Here is an 11627-nt window from a genome sequence, read left to right as displayed (position 1 = left end):
TCACGCGGTGACATCCGGAGTCCTGCCTAGCCTGCTACAGCCCGGGTTCCCGGAGTCCTGTTAGCCCAGTGCTATAGCCCGGATTCACACGCTGCTGACTGACATGCTCGATGTGATTCATGTATGCCTGTCCCCATAGGTTGATGCCGCTTTGGGTTCACGACTAGCCATGTCGGCCTGGGTTCTCTGTCATATGGATGCTAGCAACACTATCATATACGTGAGCCAAAAGCGGCAAACGGTCCCTGGCCATGGTAAGGCGACACCCGTGGGAATACCGTGCGTGAGACCGCAAAGTGATATGAGGTGTTACCGGCTAGATCGATGTGACTTGGAATCGGGGTCCTAACACGGCATGACGTTTATCGTTTCGCATAGTGACACGCCCTCGTGATCCGTAGATCGATCTTGCATGCTTTGCTTTGTCCTCCAATACGTCTCGCAGGTCTGGCGTATTTCCCCATGCCTTTTTATTTGAATGATGTCGGGGTGCGGGCTGAGTTTTTGGCTGGAATGCCTCTCTATCGCGGCCACGAGGTGGCCGATCAGCCGCATCATATGCTTCTTCCTCCAGTCGGGGTAGCAACCTGCATTTTGGGTAACTCTTGGAGGGGCGTTCGAGTTTATATTCCTCGGCCGCGAGGACTTCAGTCCATCTGTCAGCTAGCAGATCTTGATCAGCTTGAAGCTGCTGCCGCTTTTTCTTAAGGCTATTTGCCGTGGCCATAAGCCGGCGCTTGAAGCGCTCTTGTTTGACGGGAACCTCTGGCACGGTGAATTCGTCATCGCCGAGGCTTGCCTCGTCTTCGGAGGGGGCATGTAATTATCATCCTTCGCCTCTCCATCTGCCGCTCTCTTAGGAGGGCTGGATCCTCCATCCTCCTGCTCTAAATCTTGCTGGAGGGGATTGTTGTTGTCTTCGGCACTATCCGGAGTGTTATTATCTCCTGTGCCGGTATCACCACTTTTGCTTTGGCGGGACTTAGAGCGGCGCCGCTGACGTCGGCGCTTGGGTTGCTTCCTGGAGGGGTCATCCTCCACTGTCTCGTCGCCATTGCCTTCTTTGGGTGTGTCCACCATGTATATATCGTATGATGAGGTGCCTGTCCAGTGCCCTGTGAGCAGTGGTTCCTCTTCGTCTCCTGCATCGTCATCCATACCGTCGATGTCTTCGGAGTCGAAGTCGAGCATGTCGGTTAAGTCATCGACAGTGGCTACTAAGTGGGTGGTGGGTGGGCCGCGAATTTCTCCGTCATCCGCATCCCAATCCTGCCGGACATAGTTTGGCTAGGATCCTCCTGACAAGGAGAGAGAGCTTAATGAGTTCGGTATGTCGCCAAAGGGCGAGTGCTAAAAAATATCCGCGGAGGTAAATTCCATGATCGGCGCCTAATCGGATTCGCTAGGAACGGGCGCAGGCGGTTCGGAGTCCGTGGCTGGAGAAGGATCCGGCAGTCTGACAACACGGCTCTCGTGCAGGGTAAGGTCGATGTTCAGCTCGATCGCCGCTGAGGGTAAGGCCTCCGTGGCGGGGTCCATCCACCCGTCCATGGATGGCACAACGGGCTCCGAATTGAGGGTCGGAGTGGCTGCCGGTGCGATCTCCTGCACACTGTCTGATGGTAGAGCTAAATCATGCTCATCATGACCATGTGACGCACAAGGCAGGGGCTCGAATCCATCGAAGATCAAGTCTCCGCGGATATCGGCCGCGTAGTTTAAGCTTCCAAACCTGACCTGGTGGCCAGGGGCGTAACTTTCGACCTGCTCCAGATGGCCAAGCGAATTGGCCCGCGGTGCAAAGCCACCAAATACAAAAATCTGTCCGGGGAGAAAAGTCTCACCCTGGACTGCATCGCTATCGATGATCGTAGGAGCCATCAAGCCTAACGGCGACGACAGAGAGGAACTCTCAATGAAAGCACCAATGTCGGTGTCAAAACCAGCGGATCTCGGGTAGAGGGTCCCGAACTGTGCGTCTAAGGCGGATGGTAACAGGAGGCAGGAAACATGATGTTTTACCCAGGTTCGGGCCCTCTTGATGGAGGTAAAACCCTACGTCCTGCTTGATTAATGTTGATGATATGGGTAGTACAAGAGTAGATCTAACACGAGATCAGATAGGCTAAACCCTAGAAGCTAGCCTATGGTATGATTGTATGTTGTCCTACGGACTAAAACCCTCCAGTTTATATAGACACCGGAGAGGGTTAGGGTTACACAAGGTCGGTTGCAAAGGAGGAGATATCCATATCCGTACTACCTAGCTTGCCTTCCACGCCAAGTAGAGTCCCATCCGGACACGAGACGAAGTCTTCAATCTTGTATCTTCATAGTCTAACAGTCCGGTCAAAGGATATAATCCGGCTGTCCGGAGACCCCCTAATCCAGGACTCCCTCACCGGTCCCTCTCACCGGGAAGCGAGGCGCCTAACGGCTGGGTCATGTATTTCGATGGTGCCTTCGCGCGCCAGGGCGTAGGGGCTGGATAAGTACTCATCTTGCCCACTCACGACAAGCTCTACTACGTTGTGCAGCTCTCCTTCCAGCAGGGCGAGAAGGTCTCCAACAACATTGTAGAATACGAGGGCCTCATAGCCGGCCTGAAGGCTGCGGCGGCGCTGGGGGTGAAGCGTCTCACTATCAGGGGTGACTCGCAGCTCCTCATCAACTTCTCCCACAAGGTATACGAGCTGAAGGACGAGCACATGGAAGCATACCTCGCGAAGGTGCACAAGATGGAGAAGCAATTTCTGGGCCTGGAGTTGCAACACGTGCCCCATGGAACCAACAAGGAAGCTGACGACATCGCCAGGAGAGCATCCAAGCGACAGCCCCAGGAGCCTGGCGTCTTCGAGGAGCGGCTCTTCAAGCCATCAGCAACGCCACCGCTTTCAAGAACAGCTCAGCATCGGGAGGAAGTCCTGCGGCCGCCTGCCACAGGAGCCCCGGCATGTGGCCCAACATTGGGAGCGTGCCTACTCCTGGAGGTAGAGCCCCAAGAGGGATGTTGGACCAAGGCATTCAAGGAATACCTGATGCAAGGGACGTTGCCGGATAAGGAGGAGGACGCGGAGCGCGTGGCCCGTCAGGCCATAGCATACTGCCTCCGGGACAGTGAGTTATACAGGAAGCGACGAAATGACGTTTCACTGTGTTGTATCTCCAAGGAACAGGGGAAAGAGCTGATAGCTGACATACATGGCGGGGACTGCGGGCACCACTCATCGTCGCGAACCCTCATCGGCAAGGCATTCCGTAGTGGATTCTACTCGCCTACGGCGCTCAACGACGCAGCTGAGCTAGTGAAGTCCTGCGAGGCCTGCAAATTCCATGCCAAGCAGATCCATCAGCCAGCTTAGGGCCTCCAGACCATTCCACTCTTCTGGCCGTTCGCAGTCTGGGGGCTGGATATACTGGGCCCGTTTCCTCGAGCGCCAGGGGGCTATCGATACCTCTACGTCGCCATCGACAAGTTCACCAAGTGGCCAGAGGTTGAAGCCGTCCGCGCCATCCCAGCTGGCTCTGCGGTCAAGTTCATCAAGGGCCTCGTGAGCCGTTTTGGGGTCCCCAACCGCATCATCACTAATAACGGCTCGCAGTTTACTAGTAATCTCTTCAAGTCATACTGTGCTAACCTTGGAACGCGGATCTGCTACGCCTCGGTAGCACACCCCAGGAACAATGGCCAGGCCGAACGCGCCAACGTGGAGGTCCTGAGGGGCCTCAAGACCAGGACCTTCAAGAAGAAGCTCGAAGCCTGTAGCAGGGGCTGACACGACAAGCTCCAGTCCATGTTGTGGTCAATCCGCACCATCGCCACCAAGTCAACGGGCGAAACCCCATTCTTCCTCGTCTACGGAGCAGAAGCAATCCTCCCTCACGAGGTCAAGCATCACTCTGCACGGGTCCTGGCGTTTGATGTGATGGAGCAGGACGCCATGCGGGCGATGGACCTCGTGCTGGGGGAGGAACGTTGCCGCGGAGCTACACTACGGGCGGCAAGATACCAGCAGGTGCTGCGGTGGTGCCACTATCGCAGCGTCCTCTCCAGGACTCTTGAGGTGGGTGACCTCGTCCTGACACGGGTGCTCTCCGGGGAGGGGCTACATAAGCTCTCACCCATGTGGGAGGGCCCGTTGAAGATCGTCCACGTCTCCAGGCCTGGCGCCGCGCGCCTGGAGACGCAGGATGGGATACCCGTCCAGAACGCCTGGAACATCCAACACCTCTGGAAGTTCTACCCATGAACAAAGGCCCAGTGCCTGCAAAGAAGGCCTGGTGCCTGTGAAGAAAGGCCCGGTGCCTGTGAAGAAGGGCTGGTGCCTGTGAAGAAAGGCCCAGCGCCTGTGAAGCAAGGCCCAGTGCCTGTGAAGAATCGCCGCCCGTGACACTCTCACGTAATAATGAGTGGGGTTGTACACGCCCCGGCACCTCAGGAGTGCCGCCCTTCGGCCTCGGGGGCTCCCTCCCACGCCGAGTGGCAGCACTTAGCTCCGTGCTGGTGAGAAGACGTCGAAGACTAGACTAGGTGCCGGACGCGGCTTTTCATTTGCTTTCCGAAGTTGGCTCGCCCCTCTTTTAATTGAAATTTGCTTTTTGGTGTCTCTTGCTGGTCCCGTTTTATCGCTTTCTGCCTTCGCCTCTTTGGTCGACCTGTACTCTCCCTCGCATCCCTCGCGAGGGGGCTGAACAAGTACCTTCATGAGCTTCCTCCTTCTGTCTTTTCACGAGGCACCCTTGTTCGAGCCCACAAGCTGGTGCACCTCTCCTAATCCGTGCCCCACAGGTATCACAACGCAAAGCACCGGGTCAAGGCCAGCAGCGCCTATGACCAAGCCCGGGTGAATAATAAACCTCTTGACGAATTTGCCCCCATTGGCCTCTCGTACAATGCCATCCTTGGGTACCCAGCTCTGGCCCAGTTCATGGCAGCAACCCATCCTGCATACAACCTCATGAAGATGCCGGGGAGCGAAGGTGTCCTCATCATTAAGGGGGACGCCAAGGAGGCCCTGACAGTGCTCAAGCTTGCCCTCAAGGCCGCCACGACAGCATGACCCACCGACGCAGATACCTCCAAGGCCAAGGGAGCCGCACCAACCAAGAAGAAGCAGTTCTTCACTCAGGACAAGGCAGAACCCAAGCAAGTGCCGGTCGAGGAGGACGGGTCCTCAGGGGCAACTTTTACCATAGGCGCCAACTATGAGCCTGGTCAGGAGGAGGCGCTAGTGAAGTTCTTGCGTGCAAACAAGGGAGTGTTCGCCTGGGAGCCCAATCAGCTGGTAGGGGTCCCAAGAGAGGTAATAGAGCACCACCTGAAGGTGTGCCCCAACGTACGCCCCATGAAGCAGAAGGCGAGGCGGCAGTCCACGAAGAAGCAAGCTTTCATCGTCCAAGAAACCCGCAAATTGGAGGCTGCGGGTATCATTCGCGAGGTTCGCTACCCCAAGTGGCTGGCGAACCCCGTCGTCGTCCCCAAGAAAGTCGGGAAGGAGCAGATGTGCATCAACTTCACCAACCTCAACAAGGCCTACCCCCAATATCCGTTCCCACTTCCACGTATCGACCAGATCATCGACTCCACCGCCGAGTGCAACTTGTTATGCTTCCTAGATGCGTTCTCAATATATCACCAGATCAAGATGGCGGTAGAAGATGTGGAGAAGGTGGCCTTCCTGGCCCCGTGTGGGGTGTACTGCTACACTTGCATGCCGTTCGGGCTGCGCAATGCGAGCGCAACCTTCCAGCGGCTCATGCACATCGCCTTAGGGCGGTAGCTCGGTAGAAACGCTGAAGCCTACGTCGATGACATCATGGTGAAGTCTTGGGAGGTAGGGACCTTGATCCAAGACATGGAGGAGACCTTTGAAAGGCTTTGCCAGGTGGACTTGCAGCTCAACCCAGAGAAGTGTGTGTTTGGCGTCCCTTCCGGCAAGCTTTTGGGTTTCCTGGTGTCCCACAGGGGCATCGAGGCCAACCCGGAGAAGGTCAAGGCCATTGAAGACATGAGTCCACCGCAGACCCTCAAGGAAATGCAAAAGTTGGTTGGTCGGGTGACCGCATTAGGGCACTTCATCTCAAAGCTAGGGAGCACGCCCTACCCTTCTTCAAGCTGATGAAAAAGAAGGGCCCGTTCGAGTGGACCCAGAGGCCGACCAAGCTTTTCAAGACCTCAAGAGATACTTGACCAGCCATCCAGTGATGGTGGCGCCACGACCTCACGAGCCCCTAGTGCTCTATCTTGTCGCCACCCCGTACTCAGCCAGTGCGGCTCTGGTGGCGGTTCAGGAAGAACACCAAGCCAAGGGCGCATCACGCCGTGCCACGACTCCAGCAGAGACGACACAAGATCCAGAAGGGTGCCACGAGGGCCGCAGCAGCAGCGGCAAAGGATCAGGCTCGGCAGGACGACGCCCCCAAACTCGGGAAGACTTTGGCAAGCGATCAAGCGTCGGGGCTCACCACCTCAGGAGGCACCCCAGCTTCCGGAAGACGCAAACCTCATCAGCACGCCTACCCTCGTCGAGCACCCGATATACTTCATCAGCACGGTGTTGCGGGATGCAAGAGCATGGTGCCCCATGCCTCAGAAGCTCCTACTCGCGCTCCTGGTAGCCTCGCGAAAGCTGTGGCACTACTTCCAGGGCCACCCCATCAAGGTCATCTCAGCTTACCCATTGGAGAGAGTGCTCAGGAGCCTCAACTCTACTAGAAGGGTCCCTGAATGGAACATCGAGTTGCAAGCATTCCAGTTGGAGTTCGGTACTACTAGGGTTATCAAGGGAGCCGCGCTCGCTGATTTCGTGGCAGGATGGACACACGCCCCGGCGCTTGAAGTAAGCGAAGACCGGTCCCTCTCACCGGGAAGCGAGGCGCCTGGCGGCTGGGTCATATATTTCGATGGTGCCTTCGCGCACCAGGGCGCGGGGGCTGGATCAGTACTCATCTCGCCCACTCAGGACAAGCCCTACTACGTCGTGCAGCTCTGCTTCCAGCAGGGCGAGAAGGTCTCCAACAACATTGCAGAATAAGAGGGCCTCATAGCCGGCCTGAAGGCTGCGGCGGTGCTGGGGGTGAAGTGTCTCACTATCAGGGCGACTCACGGCTCCTCATCAACTTCTCCAACAAGGTATACGAGCCGAAGGACGAGCACATGGAAGCATACCTCACGGAGGTGCGCAAGATGGAGAAGCAATTTCTAGGCCTGGAGTTGCAGCACGTGCCCCGTGGCACCAACAAGGAAGCTGACGACATCGCCAGGAGAGCATCCAAGCGACAGCCCCAGGAGCCTGGCGTCTTCGAGGACGGCTCTTCAAGCCATCAGCAACGCCACCACTTTCAAGAACAGCTCAGCCTCGGGAGGAAGTCTCGTGGCCGCCTGCCACAGGAGCCCCGACCTGTGGCCCAACCTCGGGAGCGTGCCTACTCCTGGTGCTCGAGCCCCAAGAGGGATGCTGGACCAAGGAATTCAGGGAATACCTGATGCAAGGGATGTTGCCAGAAAAGGAGGAGGACGCGAAGTGCATGGCCCGTCAGGCTATAGCATACTACCTCCGGGACGGTGAGTTATACAGGAAGCGACCAAATGACGTCTCACTGCGTTGTATCTCCAGGGAACAGGGGAAAGAGCTGATAGCCGACATACACGGCAGAGACTGCGGGCACCACTCATCGTCGCGAACCGAAGTGGATTCTACGAGCCTACGACGCTCAACGACGCAGCTGAGCTGGTGGAGTCCTGCGAGGCCTGCCAATTCGATGCCAAGCAGATCCATCAGCCAGCTTAGGGCCTCCAGACCATTCCACTCTCATGGCCGTTCGCAGTCTAGGGGCTGGATATTCTGGGCACGTTTCCTCGGGCGCCAGGGGGCTATCGATACCTCTACGTCGCCATCGACAAGTTCACCAAGTGGCCGGAGGTTGAAGCCGTCCACGCCATCCTTCCTGGCTCTGCAGTCAAGTTCATCAAGGGCCTCGTGAACCGCTTTGGGGTCCCCAACCACATCATCACTAATAACGGCTCACAGTTTACTAGTAATCTCTTCAAGTCATACTGTGCTAACCTTGGAACGCGGATCTGCTACGCCTTGGTAGCACACCCTAGGAGCAATGACCAGGCCAAACACGCCAACGCGGAGGTCCTGAGGGGCCTCAAGACCAGGACCTTCAAGAAGAAGCTCGAAGACTGCAGCTGGGGCTGGCACGATGAGCTCCAGTCCATGTTATGGTTGATCCGCGCCACCGCCACCAAGCCAACGGGCAAAACCCCATTCTTCCTTGTCTACGGAGCAGAAGCAATCGTCCCTCACGAGGTCAAGCATCACTCCGCATGGGTCCTGGCGTTTGATGAGACGAAGCAGGACGCCATGCGGGGGATGGACCTCGTGCTAGGGCAGGAACGTCGCCGCGGAGCTGCACTACGGGCGGCAAGATACCAGTAGGTGTTGCGGTGGTACCACTGTCACAACATCCGCTCCAGGATTGTGCCGGTGCCTGTGAAGAAAGGCCCAGCGCCTGTGAAGCAAGGCCTCGTGCCTGTGAAGAGTCGCCGACCATGACACTCTCACGTAATAATGAGTGGGGTTGTACACGCCCCGGAGTCTCAGGAGTGTTGCCCTTGGGCCTCGGAGGCTCCCTCCCACGCCGAGTGGCAGCACTTAGCTCCATGTTGGTGAGAAGACATCGAAGACTAGACTAGGTGCCGGACGCTTCTTTTCATTTGCTTTCCGAAGTTGGCTCACCCATCTTTTAATTGAAATTTGCTTTTTGTCTTTTGCTGGTCCCGTTTTATCACTTTCTGCCTCTGTTTCTGCCTTCGCCTCTTTGATCGACCTGTACTCTCCCTCGCGTCCCTCGCGAGGGGGCTGAACAGGTACCTTCGTGAGCTTCCTCCTTCTGTATTTTCGCGAGGCACCCTCGTTCGAGCCCACAAGCTGGCGTACCTCTCCTAATCCGTGCCCAACGGGTATCGCGGCGCAAAGCACCGGGTCAAGGCCAGCGGCGCCTATGACCAAGCCCGGGTGAACGATAAACCTCTTGACGAATTTGCCCGCATTGGCCTCCCATACAACGCTCGAGTACCCAGCTATGGCCCAGTTCATGGCAGCAACCCATCCTGCTTACAACCTCATGAAGATGCTAGGGGGCGAAGGTGTCCTCACCATCAATGGGGACGCTAAGGAGGCCCTGGCGGTGCTCAAGCTTGCCCTCAAGGCCGCCGCGACAGCATGACCCACCGACTCAGATACCTCCAAGGTCAAGGGAGCCGCACCAACCAAGAAGAAGCAGTTCTTCACTCAGGACAAGGCAGAACCCAAGCAAGTGTCGGTCGAGGAGGACGGGTCCTTAGGGGCAACCTTTACCATAGGCGCCAACATTGAGCCTGGTCAGGAGGAGGTGCTAGTGAAGTTCTTGCATGCAAACAAGGGAGTGTTTGCCTGGGAGCCCGATCAGCTGGTAGGGGTCCCAAGAGAGGTAATAGAGCACCACCTGAAGGTGTGCCCCAATGTACGCCCCGTGAAGCAGAAGGCGAGGCGGCAGTCCACGGAGAAGCAAGATTTCAACGTCCAAGAAACCCGCAAATTGGAGGCAGCGTGTGTCATTCGCGAGATTCGGTACCCCGAGTTGCTGGCGAACCCCGTCGTCGTCCCAAAGAAAGGTGGGAAGGAGCGGATGTGCATCGACTTCACCAACCTCAACATGGCCTGTCCCCAAGATCTGTTCCCGCTTCCACGCATCGACCAGATCGTCGACTCCACCGCTGAGTGCAACTTGCTATGCTTCCTGGATGCATTCTCAGGATATCACCAGATCAAGATGGCGGTAGAAGATATGGAGAAGACGGCCTTCCTGACCCCGTGTGGGGTGTACTGCTACACTTGGATGCCGTTCGGGCTGCGCAACGCGGGCGCAACCTTCCAGCAGCTCATGCACATCACCTTGGGCGGTAGCTCGGGAGAAACGATGAAGCCTACGTCGATGACATCATGGTGAAGTCTCGGGAGGCAGGGACCTTGATCCAAGACCTGGAGGAGACCTTTGAAAGGCTTCGCCAGGTGGACTTGCGGCTCAACCCAGAGAAGTGTGTGTTTGGCGTCCCTTCCGACAAGCTTCTGGGTTCCTGGTGTCCCACAGGGGCATCGAGGCCAACCCGGGGAAAGTCAAGGCCATTGAAGACATGAGTTCACCGCAGACCCTCAAGGAAATGCAGAAGTTGGCTGGTCGGGTGACTGTGTTAGGGCGCTTCATCTCCAAGCTGGGGGAGCGCGCCCTACCCTTCTTCAAGCTGATGAAAAAGAAGGGCATGTTCGAGTGGACCCCAGAGGCCGACCAAACTTTTCAAGACCTCAAGAGATACCTGACCAGCCCTCCAGTGATGGTGGCGCCACGACCTCGTGAGCCCCTAGTGCTCTATCTTGCCGCAACCCCGTACTCAGCCAGCGCGGCTCTGGTGGTGGTTCTGGAAGAACACCAAGCCAATGGCGCATCACGCCGTGCCACGCCTCCAGCAGAGACGACGCAAGACCAGAAGGGCGCCTCGTTGGCCACAGCAGCAGCGGCAGAGGATCAGGCTCGGCAGGACGACGCCCCCAAACTCGCGAACACTTTGGCAAGCGATCAAGCATCGGGGGCTCTACCACCCCAGGAGGCCCCCCAGCTTACGGAAGATGCAAACCTCATCGGCACGCCTACCCTCATCGAGCACCCGGTATACTTCATCAGCATGGTGTTGCAAGATGTAAGAGCACGGTACCCCATGCCTCAGAAGCTCCTACTCGCACTCCTAGTAGCCTTGCATAAGCTGTGCCACTACTTCCAGGGCCACCCCATTAAGGTCGTCTCAGCTTACCCATTGGAGAGAGTGCTCAGGAGCCCCAAGTCTTCTAGAAGGGTCGCTGAATGGAACATTGAGTTGGAAGCATTCCAGTTGGAGTTCAGTACTACCAGGTTCATCAAGGGAGCCGCGCTCAATGATTTCGTGGCAGAATGGATAGATGCCCCAATGCTTGAAGTAGGCAAAGACGGGTCCCTCTCGCCAGGAAGTGAGGCGCTTGACGGCTGGGTCATTTATTTCGATGGTGCCTTCGCGCGCCACGGCAAGGGGGTTGGAGCAGTACTCATCTCACCCACTCAGGACAAGCTCAACTACACCGCGCAGCTCTGCTTCCAGCAGGGCAAGAAGGTCTCCAACAACATTGCAGAATATGAGGGCCTCATAGCCGGCCTGAAGGCTGCGGCGGCGCTGGGGGTGAAGCATCTCACTATTAGGGGCGACTCATAGCTCCTCCTCAACTTCTCCAACAAGGTAAACGGGTCGAAGGACGAGCACATGGAAGCATACCTTGCGGAGGTGCGCAAGATGGAGAAACAATTTCTGGGCCTAGAGTTGCAGCACGTGTCCCGTGGCACCAACAAGGATGCTGACGACATCGCCAGCAGAGCATCCAAGCGACAGCCCCAGGAGCCTGGCGTCTTCGAGGAGTGGCTCTTCAAGCCATCAGCAACGCCACCACTTTCAAGAACAGCTCAGCCTCGGGAGGAACTCCCGCAGCCGCCTGCCACATGAGCCCCAGCCTGTGGCCCAACCTCGGGAGCGCTCCTACTCCTGGCGCTCAAGCCCCAGG

This window comes from Triticum aestivum, chromosome 4A, assembly GCF_018294505.1.
Source record: "Triticum aestivum cultivar Chinese Spring chromosome 4A, IWGSC CS RefSeq v2.1, whole genome shotgun sequence".
Classification (NCBI taxonomy): Eukaryota; Viridiplantae; Streptophyta; class Magnoliopsida; order Poales; family Poaceae; genus Triticum; species Triticum aestivum.
This window is presented reverse-complemented; position numbering follows the sequence as displayed.